Source organism: Ischnura elegans, chromosome 8 (genome assembly GCF_921293095.1).
Source record: "Ischnura elegans chromosome 8, ioIscEleg1.1, whole genome shotgun sequence".
Classification (NCBI taxonomy): domain Eukaryota; kingdom Metazoa; phylum Arthropoda; class Insecta; order Odonata; family Coenagrionidae; genus Ischnura; species Ischnura elegans.
Genome location: NC_060253.1, coordinates 37,574,357 through 37,593,382, shown reverse-complemented (window position 1 = coordinate 37,593,382; position 19,026 = coordinate 37,574,357). Strand labels below are relative to the sequence as shown.

The following is a 19,026-nucleotide window of genomic DNA, read 5'->3' as shown; positions in this document are numbered from 1 at the left end:
AGCGAGAAATGCGGAATGCTGCAGAACAGCGGGGGAGAATAGAAGCCTAGAGAAAACCAAGCAGAAAACAGACTATTGTAATCATAATTATCATAATTATATAATTGAAGTCTATATGTTGATGTTCTGATGAAGACAATCATCGCGGGACAATTAGATGACAAGTGCGGAAAAAGACCTCAGCTGACGTATTTAAGGAACCGGCTATGGAGGGCGTGAAAGTGAAAATGAGAGATTCCATTGCTCTCCACGTGACACTATTAAATGTAATTAAAATGTGTTTTAAGTTATAGTATTAGCTAGGTTTAGCGTGCTGCACTACTAGCGCCATCTGTGGGCACAATAAATTTTGATTGCAAAACAGAAGCATTAATAAAGGCGGGTCAACTAGCTAGCTGCCCGTGAGATTGCCTTTGATCACTGAAGTGAGTAGATGTTTATTTTCTGTACCTCCCAATAACCCAATCTGCGCCAATAAAATCCAATCACTCAAAAATTGCGTGAGCAACGTTCACTTTTAACGTTCTTAATTCTTCCTAATTGTCTTCATAGGCATCACAGTCTAGGAGAATCATAAAAACTGAACAGCCTTGTATTCGTTGCATAAAACACTACTGGAAACTAGTAAATTTGAAATATCGTCCACTTAAAAAAATTATCAAAGAATAAGTAATTTTTTTCCTGCTGCACTGGATTAATTTATCTGTAGCTACTAAGAGGCACACGCAGAAACAGAAGATCGATGCATGGGAATTTTTAAAGGCACGCCAAATAATTTAGATGAAATGAATAGAATTGACTCACCGTAATTATTTAGGCCTCCTCTTCTTCGCAACCTCATCGTAATGCCCCATTAAACCCCTACCATTTCACGGGATTAATCGAATGCCCAAATATTATTCGTGCACCTGAAAATAAAAAGTTCGCATTACAGGCTGCAAATTGAACAGAACAAAAAGTTTATAGTAAACATTGAGCATAGTCTAAAAATGATGGGACAAATTAAAGGCTACCGCAAATTGCCGTACTAAGGACTTAAGTTTTAAAAGTGTGGAAAAAAGAAAATGCCGAATGCAGTGCTGTAAACTCAATTATAATCACCAATATTTTCTTACTTGTCTTACTCATAAAAACCATCTGACTGACTATTACAGAGCGGTTACGGAGTAAAAGTTACACATAATGCATTTAAAACTAGAGCATGTGATCGCAACATCATCTTAAGTATTGATTACGGAATTACCTTGTTTAATACAATTTCCTACAATACTTAAATATCAATGACTTTTTGAAATGCCTTTAATAAACTGTAGATATGTGTAATAACTCACTGTTAAGAAACCAGTAAGTGAGATTTTTTAATGGCGAATAACGTTTGACGACTGACGCAATCACGGATAGGAGCTTCATTTTGAAATTTCGGGTTTTCTCATAATCATTAACGTAGCAGTGCGTCTGGCATGAAATGAGGAGTTCAATGCATTCTGATAACACCTCATATTTACAGTCACGGAGATAAAATTAGTTAGTTTGACACTCATAAAAAAGTAACTAAGATACCAGAATACTGAAAGTAAGCTACCGGATAGCCATAAGGTTCATTATTCCTGAATTCAAACCGTTATTTTTGATATTCTAAGACACACGATAAAGAAAAGATGAAACTACTCTCAAGTTAACTGGACTTTTCATTCAACATGTCGACACTTAAGAATGGAACGTAATTTTCAGAAATTACGCATGTCACACTCTGAAACGAATCCGTCCGTACTTAGTCAAGGGTGACCAAAGAAGTTGAATACTCGAGTATTCGTGCCAACAAAATCGCTTTAACGACAAGTATGACATTTCGTCCATTGCCGATATACTTTTCTCAAAAGAAATTATTTTAATTCTATATTCACACAGTCGAGAGTATAAACAGGATTTTAATCGGAGGGAATGTTTCCGTATAACTGGCGATCGTTAAGAAAACTACTCCGATGCTAATTTCAATTCAAAGGCACATTCCTCGCGTGGTATCAAAAGTTTAAACGTAAAGACGGCTATTAGTTACTCTAAAGTCTAAACAATAGCCACTTCGATCACGATTACTGAACAGAAATAAAATAATCGTATTTACGAATAATCATTCACTTAAGAAAATCGCAAGTGCATAGAATATAACATGGAAAAGTTTCACCAAGAAAATAGTAAAGGTACTCACCTCTTAACCCCAAGAGAGCTTGCCGCGAAGTGAAGTCCCGAGACAGAGGGGGTGGGCTTCCCACAATACGTCAGCCACATGACGAATACCTTTGACGTCACGATAATTTCAAACAGTTTTTTAAATCAACGAAAATCCTGAAAACCACTGACGATAGTTGATATTAAAATATTTGAAATTTTATTCTGTGAAATAAATCAATAAATACGGTGATATTCGATATTATTAAATATAATATCACACGGAAAACCAATAAGGCGCGGAAAAATGATTTGTTTAAAAGGTGGCGCTGTTATACGCAAATAGCGCGTATTTTCGTCAGCGGCCAACGGTCACGATACACGTGGATCAATATTAATTCTAGAATTTTCAAGTCGTCTACGAAGGTCAGGATGATTGCAGAATACGTCACAGCATTACTTTAAGTAAAAACGATAGATGAGACGACCGATTTCGTAACGGACTGCATTCAACTGTTGTTTCCAATGCAGCACTTCCCCTCCCCTTCTTCACGAAGAAAACGCAGCACACCCCCAGTCCCTCACCAGGCGTCCTGTAGGTGGAATCACATTTGCGCCTGTTCGAACTTGATAAAATACATTTTCTGGACTGCTTTAGCCTTTTCCGCGTTCGTTGAAGTCACCGCCTCATTCCGTGGAAGCAAGGATGGAAAGCGATAACTGCAAGTCTCGACAGAAATACGAAGGAGCAATACAGTGGTATCGACAGAGGTAAGTGAGAAGAAGTAATTGAAATTTCAATGGTGTACTGCACATGAGTTGTAATTGCAATTTTGATCTAATCGCGATTAAACTTATGCATAAACATGTCACTAACATAGGTCATTATGTAAAATTATTGCATACGACAGTGAGTAGCGGAGATAAGCAGTGAATGGATATTGCAAAGTTCATGAGACTAAAGCAATACTAATCGCATTATGTGATAAGTGTATGAGAGAAAAGTATGATTGTTTTCGCATTAGTACATTAAAATGCTCCGCCATATAATTCACTTCATTGTGATAGATGTATCAAATTTATTGATGATGTAAATATAAAGACCTCTAAACTCAACGAAAGTCTCAAAGAGCATATGGCAGCCTCCATTTAATTCAAGACTCGTATCTATTGCTAAGAGTTAATATCAATAAATTCTTCTTCGGATCCACGTATTATTTCGATAGTAAGGATTCTATGAAATGGAAATATATTGTGTTGATTTCCTAGCCCTATGCCGGCTGCAGGTGTGCTATTTGATATTCTCATAATTGTTGCCCTGTGCTCAATCGCTGCTAAACTTTCAGCGACACACTTAAAATATCTGTATTCTTATTAATTGTTTTGCATGATGCATGTTGGTGATTGGTCACCCCATGCCAAACACCCTGGAGGTGGCTCACAGTGTATTATGTAGATGTAATTGGTCAGGTATAAACAGTGAAACCAAAACAGTGCCAACAGAGAAATTTCAATTGTAAAACGGATTTCCAATCTATGGGGGATGTATAATATTCAATTCAGTCAGATATGAGATCATCTTCTTCCACTACACCACAGATATCGCTTTTTCTTACCAAACCTTTTTTCATTTATCTACTTAGATTGGCGTTATTTAGTAGCTTGTACACTTTTTTGACCTAAAAATAGTGCCTTTAAGCCAGAGGAACTATGCCATTTGTCTTTCATCTGAACGTCAATGAAAGGAAAAACTCGTGAATGAAATGTAACACACCAGTAGGTACTTATTTTTTCAGATCATTAGCAGATTCATTCCCAGAAGCTATGCTTAACTGAAGCCATATCCGAGTTTATTACCCTTATGCCGTCACCGTTATCCTAAGTGCATCATTACGAGCAACGCTGGAGTCTCTACAGCCAACTGAAGATAGTTTACCAACAAAAGCTACTGCTTCAAGGAAAATATAAGGACTGACTGATGGAACTGATTTCCTGCCATGAAGGCAGAAAAAAAGTGCTTGGTATTTATCATCGAATCTAACTCGAGGTAAGTCATATCTTTACCATTTCACGATTTGAATTAATGACTTTGTCGTAGCAAATATTAATGCCCCTCGTTGATTAAGTTGATTTTTAATCATTATTTTATCAAAAATAGTCATTTTAAGTGGGATTGTACATATTTTGTCCATTAATTTCAATTTTTTGTTACATTTTTACCGAAATATAACACCTGTCAGTTACAATTAAATGTGCTCTTCAGGTGCCACAAAGAGGTATGCCTATTAGGGGTCATAAGGGTATTGCGGATAAGGGTAGGAGAGACCGTTAGCGATCGACGAAGTTCTATTTTAAACAAAGCATTGCTGCATGCGGCAAGAAAAAAAGTCCGGAAATACGAGTATCGTACGAATACGAATCGTAATTCAGTAAATTTCAGCATCAGAATTTATACCTTAGTCAACCCCGCTGCAGTGATTTTCAATTGCTAAGGGCTTACTTAACGAGTTCATAGATATTAATTAACGCCGTTTTGCATTAGAATGTTAAGAAAGTTTCATCGGTATTACAGGCCGGGCCTGAGAGATTTGCTTATCGGTATTATATTGGTTGTGGTCAGCGTAGGATCCAGGATAGGAACTCGGGGACCTGGGAGATAAACTCCCAGCAGTAGTGAGGGTCGAAATAAAAAATTACTATTTTATCTAGTGTGAATTGGATAATCAAGCCCGTCTTTGGGTCCGCCAATGGTCGTATTCAACGAATGTAGAGAATAGAGTCTGCGTCCGCCTCTAAACCTTTAATCATGAGTGAAACTGCTGAAATATTCGTGGAAACTTGAATATTCTTTAGTAAATCACGATGAATTGTAATACTACAGGCTTCTAAGGATTTTACTTCAGCTCGCAAACGCTTTCGAAATTTCCAAGTTTTGAGGATTTCGTGAAGAAGCAAGAAAAGGGGGTTTATCTTTGGTAAACAAGAAGAATAAAAGAAAGGCATAGGGCCGGAATATTGAGTTGGCATGCATGATTTGTGCAACGTTAGAGATTTAGACATTATGAAAAGGATCTATTGCAGGTATATGCACTGAAATTAGCTTAATATTTTGAGGAAGTCGAGAACGAAGTATAAACATGAATACAAACATAATTTGGAAGATGTTGGGACGATTGGGAGTGTTACGTCATGTCATTTAGGAGAGAGGGATAGGAAAAAAAACATCTTACGCTATCTTCTGTCGTTGATATCCTATGCCGTTGAAATTGAATGAAGACATGGTCAAATAGGGTCCCGCCCGCGGCGACCACTACTTCACAGAGGTTTGCACGAGCAAATTTCGACAGCGCAGTGAGAAGGGGGATACGCTGATCTATCGAAAACGTTTCTCATGCTGACCCTCATTTTTAATGAGATTATTCAGTTTTCTTTTGTCTCTCACTTCATTTTCACTCAAACCATATCTCCTTGAATATTCGGTCTCCGCGTAACTCGCACTCTCAGACACATTACTGGAGTTTTAACTATTAGGTATGACCCAAAGTGCTGAGTGTGATTATTAAAACTAATTTAGCGTTAATCTAAGCATTAGAATATAGTGAAGTTTATTATTTATCCCATAGCATCGTAATTCAACTAAGTCCAGCCTATGAAGATTGGTGTCATTTTCACACGATAGATAGAGTGCAATAATTGCATCTAATACGTGTGGAAAAGCTGTTTTAGCCGTGTGGAAAAGCCGTTTTAGATCGCTACATTACAAAAAATATACACTGAAGCCGGCATTTAAAGAAAATTATAATTTAAGAGAGACGCCACCTAACGTAAGAGAATTTTCATTTACACCAGAAAAACTGAGTCATGAAATAATTTGTGTTAAATCATTTTCTGCAAAAATGTTTAAGCTTCAATTGAACCAAACTGAAAGAGAGGAAGACTCCCTACCTTTTATTTACTGCAAGGTCCTTCAGCGGCATAGCTAAGCAGTAGAACGGCGACTTTCCAAAATATGAATAATAACCAACAATTCACATTGAACACACAACTGACCATGATTTTTTTTATGAACACTTGACACTTTAATTTCACTGCACAACAAGATGAGCATTCGCTCCTGTCGTTGAGTAGCTCAGCAAGTACCTTCACACTCTTTCATAGAGACATGCATTCCTCTAGCAGTGTGACCGATGATGATACTCCAAGGGTTGAGTTGAAGGCTTGAAAGGGATTTTTGTAACCTTGATTTCAGGTCTGCACTTCATTAAATGGATTAATTGAATTATTCACTCCACCAGTTGTAAAATCTAAAAGAAAGCAAGAGAAATTTCTTAAGGTATAACACAAAAAATTGCATTGACGTCACTGTCTCTTTAAATACAAGAGGAAATTATGGCAGCAGGAATGCAAGCGATTTATACCAATTAAAGACATTCTTAAACGCCTGGTTTCCTGATACTGTGACTATTACGAGTTCATTTACAATTCCGAACAGTTTTAACGCAATATAACATATTCAGATACATTAACTAAATTCGTGCATTATACACGCAATATATGACGTAACCATACCTTAATGCTGGAGTCAGATTTTGATAATGGTTACAAAACATAATCTGTCTTAACCAAGAATGCGGGTACAAAAACTGCATTAATTTTGACCAAATCCAACTGCCAAAGAATTTTGCCTTCTTGCACAAAAATAAATTATGATTTCATGACTAGAAACAGCATGTAATAATTAGTTACACAAAAGTAATAGGACTTACCAATACTCTTCGGTGACAGACTATCCATCTCTGAGCACTAACCGAACTGCTGTGAGGCTTGCACTTCGCTAGGACAGAATGAGACTTGAGGTAAACACCTGAAGTGACGCACTGATTTTTAGTCACAGCCCCGAGAGGTAATGGAGGGGAAGGAATTAGTAAGGGAATTAGGGGAGGTTACCATGCACAAAGAGCCCAAGCCAGAGTCAAAAATATTGGCCCGAATCTGAGTCCGAGTGCATCACGAAGGCGGACGGGAGATGTTAGATTTGCGCGTCGTTGGGTGAGCAAGGGAGCTGGAGGCTAGGGGGAGGTACCGAAGGAGCGTCGGTTAATGTGAGGGGAGGGGGGCGTAGCGTAAGGGGCTCAGGGCACCATTCTCAACATAAATAGTCCGTAGATTCCACTCCTGACGTCAAATACCCTCGTAGTCTACGTAGTTTACCAGTAAAGTCTTGCTTTTCGGCAAATATTTGCTGAGTGAGCTGTTATGTTATACGACATAAAGGTTTTGTTTTATATTTGGTTCAGTGGCGTAGCCAAGGGGTGTCCGGGGGTCCGAACCCCCCCCCCGCGAAATATGAAAAAACAATTATTTTCCTTCACAAAAGAAAACAAAATATTTAAAAAATTATGAATTAACAAAATATTATTTTAACAAATGAAGTTTTTTCGATTATTAAAAGTGTTTCAACTAGTTTAAAACCCATCACTTAGCACCCTGTTTTTCAAAAATTCTCCCACCTGGTTTTGGACCCCCCCCCCAAACAAAATTCTTTGCTATGCCATTGATTTGGTTGAGTTTTCTTTCCATCATGTAACTTAAAGCTGCTCCTAAAACTTCTCCCTCTTTGGTTCTGCTCTCGATGATTTATCGCTGGGTAATTGATGGGCTGTAATGTTATGTATAGTTACTATGATGGCGCTAATTATAATCTTTTGGAACATTGTGAATGATATGTTTTTTTTAACTTTGCATAATGGAAATATTTTTTGTATTTTCCTGTTGGTTTATCGCTCAAAACAAGTTAGTGAGTTGATTTCATGATTATATGTTTCAATTTATTAAATGTTTATATTTACTCTATGATTTTTGTACAGTAAATTGTTTTTGTTCTTAGAGGACATAAACCCTAGAGCAATAAATATCAATTATTTTTTCTTCTTATCTTGACCTCATGGTAAAATAGTTATCGGAGTATAGGTCAATGTGTGTGATGCAAAAAAGTTTCAGCCAACATTTCTGTTTACTTTAAGCTATCATCAGGGCTTCAATATATTCTAAGGTTCCTCTTGTATTTCATCTTAAATTTTCCATTTTATAAGTCCAAAAAATGGGTTAAGTTTTGATGTTAGCTGCATAACAACATCAAACCTTAACCCATTTTTTGGACTTCGAAAATGGAAAATTTAAGATGAAATACAAGAGAAACCTTAGAACATATTGAAGCCCTGATGATAGCTTAATGTCAACAGAAACGTTGGCGGAAACTTTTTTGCATCACATACATTGACCTATACTCCGAGAACAATTTTGCAATAAATATCTTTCTTAATCTAAAAATCTAAATCTAAAGGCAATGTATTTACAAGTACTAGTTAACACGTTAATTCCGAAACCAAATTATATGTTGTCCCGTTTTCTGTTCATTCGTCTGCACAATTTGAGTGGTTACACGGTGTATTCTCAAGTATATGAAATTAAATATTTCCTCTCACGAGATTATGTATCCTGTCAATGCATGCTAAAGTGGATGTCACTTTCTGTGGCATAGTAATCCTGATGGATATCGTAGCTCTTTCACAAATCTAATACCTTCAATGACGACGGGAAATGAGGACTGGTTCTTTCAATAATCATAATGATTTATCAATTACACCCAATTAATTTGAAACTAAAAGTAAATTCATGAATATATCCAGCCTATCAGCAATAAATCAGAGTTACGGCCCCTACCTGTGATATATAATTCCAGTTAGCATTGTCAATGATGACTACGTGCAAGCTTGGCTAATGACCGATGCGAGAAATTTTTGAAAAAAATCGTATAAGATAAACTTTAAAAATATTGCTCACACTGTTTACATCTTCCTAATATTGATTGTTGCTGTTATATTTAAGTCAATTTTGGAAAATATATCTGTATTTAAGAGCTCTCTATTTTACCGAATTTCCGTTCTAATAAATTCTCTTCCGACTGATATTGATCCGTTTTTGTTGTGACTTAAAAATATTGCTGACTTGGCATCATCTCCTTTAACGCATAGCTGAATTTGACTTGATATACTGTGATTTTTAGCCTCGGTACTTAGTCCATTGTTTTGTTTTTTTGTTTGATTTGAAGTTGTAATGAGCATATTTTTTATAAGTGCACTTTATATTGCCAGTTTTACATTATATGTACAATTTCATTCGAAATACAATGAATAAAAATATACTTTTCATTTTTTTAAATTTTCAACTTTTCATTTTGAAGCATGAAAAATTTTTATTTTTCATATTTCCAGAATTGCAAAGGACATCGAGAGAGTATCGCTAGATGCAGCTTCATTTCATCTATTGCCCAGCTCTAATGAGTACAAGGCGGTCTATTTGTTCACCTCACATCTTGGACGAATGTCGGATCACAAGCCATCCCGAAAGAAGAAAGATCCAGATGATTTTGATTTTACTGTCTGATTCATGGTCAAAAATATCTTTTTTAATTATTAACAATTTATGGACAAATTTTGAGGAGGAATACTTCATAAAACGAGGACCTTTCTGTATATATTGTAACATTTAAAATACGACACAGTGTACAAGGCTCAATTTTGAGGCCTATTCATTTCCTTATTGTGTAAAGAAATATGTTTGCTTTTAAACATGGTAAAGTAATAACTTACGCTGGCGACACTGTGTACCAAAAACATTTTGAAATCAGCCATGAGAGGCTCCAACTTGAATTTAGCAGATTAAAGGTATGATCTCATGACAATAATGTAATAAAGATAAAACATCAGATTTGCATACATCCTCGATGAGCAGCAAGAGTTTGGAGATGTAAATCATACGCATTATACGAGTGATTATTTATCTTTTTTACTCAATACATGACGTGTATGCTGGAAAAAACATTTTTGGAGATTATATGCGAAAAGTTATTGTATTCATTCGTAGCTGATACCTAGTTCCGGGGAATACCGTGACGCGGAGCACATTGCATGGCGTTTGGGATATCTTAGCATTTATAATTGAATTTGCAATAATTTATATTATTCTCTATAATACTTCGGGTCAAATATGCATTAAATATCAAAGGCATAAAGTCGGCTAAAAAATAATTGACGAATGAAAGCCACTCGTCTACTCATATCAGACTCATATCGCCCCAGAGGTGTGACATAATAATCAGCTGAATTCATTGTTTATTTTCTCTATGGCAGCCGATTAGCTTAGACGTGTTTTTTATGATCTAGGTGATTTTCGTTTGTTAAAGAATGCACACGTAAAAATTGGAATAATGCGTATCAAAGTGTGTGAAATGTTATCAAAGCCCTATGGTGAGTCGGCTACGGTTATAACAAGATTTAACGCGACGATGGATTTCCGGGTTTAATTCCGCGTCGACTCATTCAGGGGTTAGGTGGAAGAGGGGACTTTCCAGTCTCAACCTCGCCCGAATAAAGGCATTTTATTATTATTATTATTTATGGTGGGCGACAGTTTCGGACGCAAACGAGCGACAGTTCGGCGACAATTCCAGTTCCCGTCTTCGTATCCAAATTATCTGCAGAGCTGCAATTCTTTATATGTAAGGCTAGTCAGGCGTACGCTGATTGGCTCGGTTTGAATTTGATGGTTGGAATACATCGCGGCGGCGCCTCTTTCCTTTTTCCTTCCTCTCCAGCCCCTCCCCGGGTGATCGGGCGTATAAGCCACGGGCTTGGTTCCCGGCCCCGATGTGTTGTATCCTCGAAGGGTTCGCCCAGAATCCTCATACTCTTTTGGCTCGGTTTGAATTTGATTGTTGGAAGAGCCGTTTGAATGTTGAGGATAAATGATAGCCGACCACCCTATTGAAATTCTTTTCATGATTCGCTATTTCTATCGCTTTCCTTATCCGCCGAGGGAATATTAATTTTCTCTGGAGATGATTTTTCTTGAAATAGTATGACGTGCCAAGGTTACGGCCATGCATGCAACGCAACCGCAGGGAGGCGAAAAGTTTTCCTTTCGGTTGCCTTACGATGTTCATCTATTACATCACTGCGGAAGCCACCGTAATACGAATTAACGTGTTGTTTAAGCTTTTTCAAGATGGCCATGAAGACTTTTCTTCAAAAGATTCCTTCACCTCTTGATGATGACCTGAAAAGGTCGTGAGCGGTAGAGTTTTTTTTAATAAATGCTGTGTGGAATATAACAAAGTTATTTTGAATCTATCATGTCACAATTCCACGAAGTGCATTTCGAAATCAATGATTTCATACTGTCGTGAAGACGTTGAAGATGACGAACGTCCCGGCGCATGAACCGATGAAAACGTAAAAAAATGTATTCAATGAGGAAACTTTTAATATAATAATGAAATAAATTTTGGCTGGAATAAAAAGTGGAGTAAATTTTGTGATGGAATACCACAAAGTTTCCCAAGATCGTTTTTTAAGGCCTGTTTACACGATACAATTATACGTACGAGTTAATGTCTGTTTGCATGAATGGTTTCTGTGGACCGGAACGGAACATGTACGAATCCATGAGCCAAATTAGAACAGGTTCTATTTTCTGTGCATGCATTCGCACAAGTTGGGTGGTTACACGGTTCATTTTGGCGTTCATTCTCGCGTTCATACATTTAGACATTAACCCGTACGTGTTAATGTACCGTGTAAGCAGGCCTTTATTCTTACGACGAAAACGTGGTAGAAGTGAAAGAGGTGATGAACTAGTTGCGAAATGGCTATCAAATAGGGAATCTTTTGAAGGCGATAATATTAACATTGACGAATAAATATTTATTAAAAAAAACTTGTATTCCCGTCATTTGCTGGACACATGTGGTATGATGTGGTATACCCCCAACGCCCCTTAAAGACGATTGAAACCAGGGATGCCGACTTACAAAAAGTAATGGGGGGGCCCAAATCGGGGATCTTGCCCCAGGAAATTTTATAAATGGTGATTTTTAAGTTTTTAAGCATTTTAGAAGAGTCATATGATCAACATTAGAACCATGATAACTCGAATCTCGATATCTGGACACTCCGGGGAAAATTGACAAGCCTGACACATTTTTTCCTCACACCCATAACGAATTTTTGTGGGGGCTCGGGCCCGCTCAGGCCCCATGGAGTCGGCGCCACTGAATTAGCAACAAATTTATCAGTCCCTGCTTGGATTCGAATACTCAGACAGAAAATCCGCGATGTAATTCAAAGAATGGCGGCGGTTAGTGCTGCTCAGAAGCGTGAGAGGAGAGGGGGGGGGGACGAAAAGGTGGTTGCTAAGGGGAGAGTGTAGTGGAGGAGTGGTAGGGGGAGAGAGATGATGGAGGGGAGGGGATGGCACTCCTTTATGAATGGACGGATGAATGGGCCAAGGGGGGGAGGGGGAATAAGCGACCGCAGCGCCACCAAGAGGGTGGGCGGACGACGGAGGAAGTGTGGAGAGGGGCGGTTTGCGTAGAGGAGGCCAAGCGGAGGTGGGGAGACGTTGAGGAGGCCTTTGAGATGGGAAGTACGACGGCGTGGGCGTTTTGGCATCCAACCGTGTTCCCCCCCAGTCCCTGCAAGAAGAGCGAATTTAAAAAAGATAAGCATCGTACGTACATGTTTTTCCTCACGCCTCGGTCCAACCGTCTTTGCACGAATATTACAAAAGAGGTTTCTCACGTCGGCCTCTAAATGTGTTGTCGCCCGCCGCGCATTTAACATATTAGTGCATAGCGTCTGATATATCGGACACACGTGTTTAATTTTTTTCTGGGCTCCAGTTGAATTGCGCTACATTTTGCTACTATATTAAGTTCAAATGCAAGTCTGTCTTCACCCTGCTAATATTTTAGCTGACTCCTTGAATTAATTGACTTGAGAAGCGTTCATGTGAGACATGAAATTGAAACAATTTTCAGTCACCCGCACGGGGTAAGTAAATTATTTTTTATCGTACTATTTTGCTCAGTATATTGATAACTTTTATTTAATTTTTCCTCTAAAGGTTGATCTTTTTGAAGAAAGATTTCGTGCTTTCCCGGCGAATGGACTTGGTAAAGAGTTCTCGGGATCGCCACCGGGTCAGGAACTCCATATCTGCCAACATTTCGATGTCCGACTCGGTCATCGAAACGTTGGCAGATATGGAGTTCCTGACCCGGTGGCGATCCCGAGAACTCTTTACCAAGTTGATCTTTTTATTTTCTATATTATCAAGTTTCTCTATACTATTTGAATGTGCAATCAACACTGGGAAATTACCTTCCGATGCATCGGACGGGAGGTATTCTTTAAACTATTGATTGTAAGCATTTAAAAATTGCAGAAATAAGTGAAAATGAACCTTATTAGGAAGAATAATTACTTTCTAAATGAATATTCGACAAAAATAACTTTATACACTAATGGGTTGAATAGGTTTACAAAAGTCGCTACTCGTTAAAGTATAAATAGGGGTATCAGCTTAAATTTACATTCACGATGATTTATCAAACCTATAACTTTTCAATGCTATACCTCACATTTGAAAAAATCATCAAAGGTGCAGTGAAATATTTGAAAAAAGTGGATCGCGTTACACTCATCACCGCGCCGCGGACATTTTTGAAAGCCGCTCAAAATGCGACCGAAGTGGCAACAGGAATCAGCCTTCTATGGGATGGAATTGGGCCTCCTCTATGCAGTCCCCTTGCGCTTTAAAATCTGGACACATTGGGTTGAGAAGCCAACACTAAAGCCACTACACCAACCGTATCCCAGTGACTTCCTGCGCTAACCCACTCATGCACGTAGACTGGCCTTTATGAAATAGGAACAAACCATAGTAGAAGAGTATTCAAGTACGACAGTGCACCATCACAACATCAGATTTACCCAAGCGATCCTGCCGTATTGTTTACAATACATCGTCGTTTGAATTTTTTACCACTTGGGTCATTGAAATACAGTATTGCAACTAGTTAAGTGCTGCCTGACAGAGGATAGCATCGTACAGAAGCACATAAATCGCTAATGCTGTTTGTTAATATATAATGAAGCAAAAAAATATGAAATTCATGCCAAAAATTACGGCATATGTCCCGGGATTGAGAAAGATAAAATATTTCATGGCCCCATAGTAAGACGTAACGGACCCATGTTAATCGCATTAGCATCCTTGCAGAAGTAAAGTGTTCTATTCAGCGCTAAACAAATGAAAATCAAGGACAAGATAGAAAGGATTGCATCCACTTGAAAGATCACTTTGGGTTACCAAATAGACTTAATAGAAAATAACTTCATGTAATCAACAAACGTTGAGCTAAATGACTAATTTTTGTTCTTTAAGCAACCAGCGGGAGCAATCATTTTGATAGAATGATTGCAGCTAGAAGACTAGATCAATCCGTTAGCCAATGAATTAGGCCCACTCCTTGATTGTCAGATGTATAGTTAGCTATTATAGTGGACAATTGGTTCCTCCCTACAGACCCATGACTCAAACTATGACCCATGGCTGGCTATGAAAAATAAGATCAGCAGCCGACATATTTTCGAATAGTAGCTGGATATAAGAACGGCATATTGATAGCACAAAAATGAAATTAATGAACCAATAGTATTCAAACGGTAAAAAAAACTACGGAATCGAGCAAGTATGTATTTCGCAAAATTTGGAGCACTTGAGTAGCATTTGCAAAAATTCATTTGAACACTATGAAAACACCGCTAATTATTATTTCCCAGCACTTTTCCCAAATAACCTCCGTATATTAGGATTATCAAAAAGTGTTACAAGTTTACAACAGTACATGTGGTAACAGTAAAATGAAGAAAAGATAAACACCAAAGTAAAACATGATCAATCATCAAATACCAAATGTAAAACATAAAAATAATTAAATTTCCGAGATGATTTTTATACCCCTATTCTTCAATGTACTGTAATTACTAGGAAATGGCTTAAATCAGTTCTACAGAGAGTTTTCCAGTCCTCAATTATCCTGTTAAGGAAGGAAAAATATTTGTACACGAGTCCTTTGTGATCTACATATCTCATTTTGAATTGGTGATTATTCCTAACAATGTAAATGGAGCTTTAAATTTTATTTTAAAGTTCTCCCCTGCTTTTACATGGATATTCTTTCTCAGGGACAATCTATGCTCTCATTTGAAAATTTATTTTGGTGATTGTAATATTTTTTCTTATTTTCAAGGTACTTCATATAATCCTGTATTATTTTGCACTTAATAACAGCACCGTTAGTCTTGATAATGACGGTATAGACGTCGAAACTAGTTGACAGCTAACAATAAAAAGTTTGTGGGACAGTACTAGGTTTTTCTTCACCATGAACATTTCATCGTTCCACCAAATAACGCCCAAATCAGTTGATTTTATTAATAACGTTAAGTAGTTGCTTATTCGACAAATTAACTTGGTTCAAATATCTAAATTAAACTTTCGTTTTAATGGCTAATGTAAATAATGTTAGGTCTAATAATAATAATAAACTATAATTTCTGATTAATATAAGTTCTGTGAGTAGGAATGCTTGGTGCTCACTCAAACAAATTTCACTTCTTGCGAGGGTGTAATAACTACTGCTTCGCCATCTAGATTCTTCGACATAAATTTCGAATTGAAAGAATAAAGTCTTATCGTAAACCAATCAATTATCATCTAATGCTTTATTGATGTCTTTAAGAGTGAAAATGTAGATCGATAAGATAGCACCGTGGATAAAAACGTGCAGTAATAGAGTAGCTGATTGCAAAATACGTACAAGGAAATTTGTACGTTTATTTATACATTTGATAAGAACACATTTTGAAATCAGTGGACATCTTAACCAACAATCAAAGATAGAGAAATCATGCAGACTTTGTTGAGTGTATCAAAGTGAACGAGGTTCTGAAAATTCTTATCACCCCTCTCGAGTTTACTCCTTTGGAAGAATAAAAGACTTCATTCCTTCAGTTTCTTTATCGGTTTTAAAAAACTTTTAGTCCCCAAAACGTACGTTCACTAGATCAGCTAATAAGGATATGTGATTGTAAGGACGTCATATCTCTCTAACATATCAATTTGCATATTAATGATTTAACCATTCTATGAGTCAATAGAAATGTATGATGCTCTCTCAAACGAATTCCATTTCTTACGTGGGCTAGTGTAAAGACTACTGCTACTACTTGCAGTTTCTTCAATATAAAAGCAGGATTGAGAGAATTCAGTGGCTAGCAAAAGAAACAATAGTCAAGTAACACTTATCAATTTTGCTGAATCAAAATTTTAAATATATAAATTCGTAACCAACGCGAAAAATTTTGTTATAAAATGTAAATAATAACTTGTAATAAAAAAAGACAGAGTAATTTTTCACATCTAGAAATTGTTAAGGAAAGTGCGTTCCGGCGCTGCTAATTTTGCCATGACGTCATCGATATCAATACTCACGACGCGAAGTTTGTATTTTCAATGATATCTCATATTTCCTTTTGAAAGAGATAAATTAGAAGAGGTTAGATGTTAGATGAGATAGATTAGGATAACTATACACATGGATTCTTATTGAAGTATCCATGTGTATAGTTATCCAACAAACCTGCCTGATAAAAATAAAATGTATCAAAGGAATAAAGTACTTGATGAAACAACTCGTTTCGTGCGCAGTCACGCTCACGAGCGAAAAGTTATTTTATGCACGCCAAAGATGAAATCCGCCATGAAAAAATATATACCTTCGCCGGGATTCGAACCCGGATCTACCGATTGACGGTCAGGTATGATAATCTGTCTTTTCACAGCGTGCTTCCTACTCCATGTAATCATCAGCTAAGAGCTGTAAGGTGATTAAATTGAGAAATGAAGTAGAAATTGGTTTTCCTTTCGAAAATAAGCTCTCTCATCAATTTCGCTAAAAGCGTTTTGTTAATTATACTATCAACAGTCAAGCCGTCTGACCGGCAATCGGGGGATCAGGGTTAAAATTCCGGCTCTGCCAAATATTTTTTTCTTGGAAAATGTCATCCTTGTCGTGTACAATAAAGGAATGTATTTTTAAAAACTTTTTTATATGATAAAATTATTAAAAAATAATCTGACGTTTTTATTCGTTTTAAAAATGTCCATGGGAAAAAACGTTACATTTTCCAGCAATAATCCCAATGGGTTGATACCAATAGGGGCTCGGGTTGGTGTGGTGGCTTCCTACCTCGTGGACTCGAGTTCAAATCCCGATAGTGACAGAGAATTTTCATAGACTGCCCGATCCCTGATTGAACATTGTGTGGAGGACACTTCAAGCGCAACACTCAGTCCGTCAGATGGGACGTTAAGCCGTGGTCCCCTTGTCGCCTTTCGATCAGGGCAGACTAATGCCGGCGCCGGGTTTCTCTCCACCCTTCCTTACCTACCTTTCCCTCAAGGCGCAAATGACCTATGCTGTCGGTCGCCTCCTGCAAATGCCATACCATACGAGCCCATTACATGTAGCGAATCATTAAAGGGAATCAAAATCTCACTTCTGTTGCGAGAGTTGTCACCCCCGTTAGCGATCGCTTGGGACTGTAACAGGAACAGGTCCAAAATGGCGATAAGAGCTTGTCGCTCGGTGCCACTCCCAAAAGTATGAAATCTGCGATCCAAAGTGGACCCACGGTTGGATATTTAAGTCTTCACCTCATGCGTGAGGGGGGACAGGATATCGCGACACACGCACCCGACGGCAGAGACACCAGCTCGACCTCAAAAGCGTCCGAAGCGCGTGCGTTTGTCGAAGCTCTTTCTTTTATCGACGGTCTTTTGTTTTCGCGTCGCGCACCAAACGAATACGGGGTTGTTATAAGCGTGCTTCCTTCTCTATCCGCTCATCGGCAAAGTGTTGTGAGGTGAATCAATTGAGATATGAAGCAGATATTGGGTTTCCTTCAGAAAATATTTTTCCCTGACCATCAGTGAAGCTCTCGCATTTTGCATTTAACACCCAAATTTCATAATACTACGGCGCAAACATCAATCACAACATTAGTTTTTCACGTATTTAACTGTTTGAAAACGGAAATCCATGGGAAAAGAGCGACTATAACTTCTGAGTTATTCAAAATGGCGATAAGAGCTTGTCGCTCTTATCGCCATTTTGAATAAGAGTACCTGATGATGCTGTAAGCGAAACCGGTAGTACGAATAAATTTAAAATTGTGGAAATTGCTCCTGCTTCTTCATTCTGAGTCATTCCTTCTACGTCAATTTAAGAATACTGGGAATACCCACGATGATATCTTTATGGAGTCAAGCGCGATGCACAAATTGTGCAAAAAATCCACAGAGGAAAAATCGTTCGTCTTGACCAGGAATTCCGCCAAAAAAATTTGTTGTTTATACAGACAAAAATTTTCTCACGAAGAAATCAAGGGTATAGGTCTTCGCAATGTGGTGCTACAGAGAAAAAATGAGGATCAAATGGGTCGACCGAGTAAGTAATTTGGAAGTCCCAAGAAGATTAAGAGAAAAGAGAAGCCTCATGAAAACCTTGATAAGAAGATGGAATAACCCGATAGGCCAAATCTTGAGACATGATAGTCTGAAGAAGGCAATCGTCGATGGACAAGTTGATGGGAAGATCGGATAAGGAAGAACTCCAATGAAAGATATGGAACAGGCAAAGAAGAATGTGAAAGAGAAGAAAAAGGTAGGTGTGAAAAGAATAGCTGATGGGATAATCGAGCGGAGAGCTATGTCAAACCAATCTAAGTACTGTTGACCTGTGATGATGACAAACTACAAATGATAAACAGCGTTTTTTAGAGTATAATCGAAGCCATTTGCTACCGCATGGAGCAATTAGATATTCATAGGCTTGCGTTATATTCCCACTATATGTATTTCTATTCAGGGAGCCAGGACGCAGCGCCAGAT

General features: G+C 37.8%; 1 long non-coding RNA gene across 1 annotated transcript; it reads left to right on the top strand.

Annotated features, from left to right (window-relative positions):
- Positions 1-2,614: 2,614 nt before the first annotated feature.
- On the top strand, positions 2,615-10,215 carry LOC124164047. Its single transcript, XR_006865943.1, has 3 exons — positions 2,615-2,937; positions 3,963-4,213; positions 9,441-10,215. It is a non-coding gene; the product is annotated as an uncharacterized LOC124164047 (long non-coding RNA).
- Positions 10,216-19,026: the final 8,811 nt, after the last annotated feature.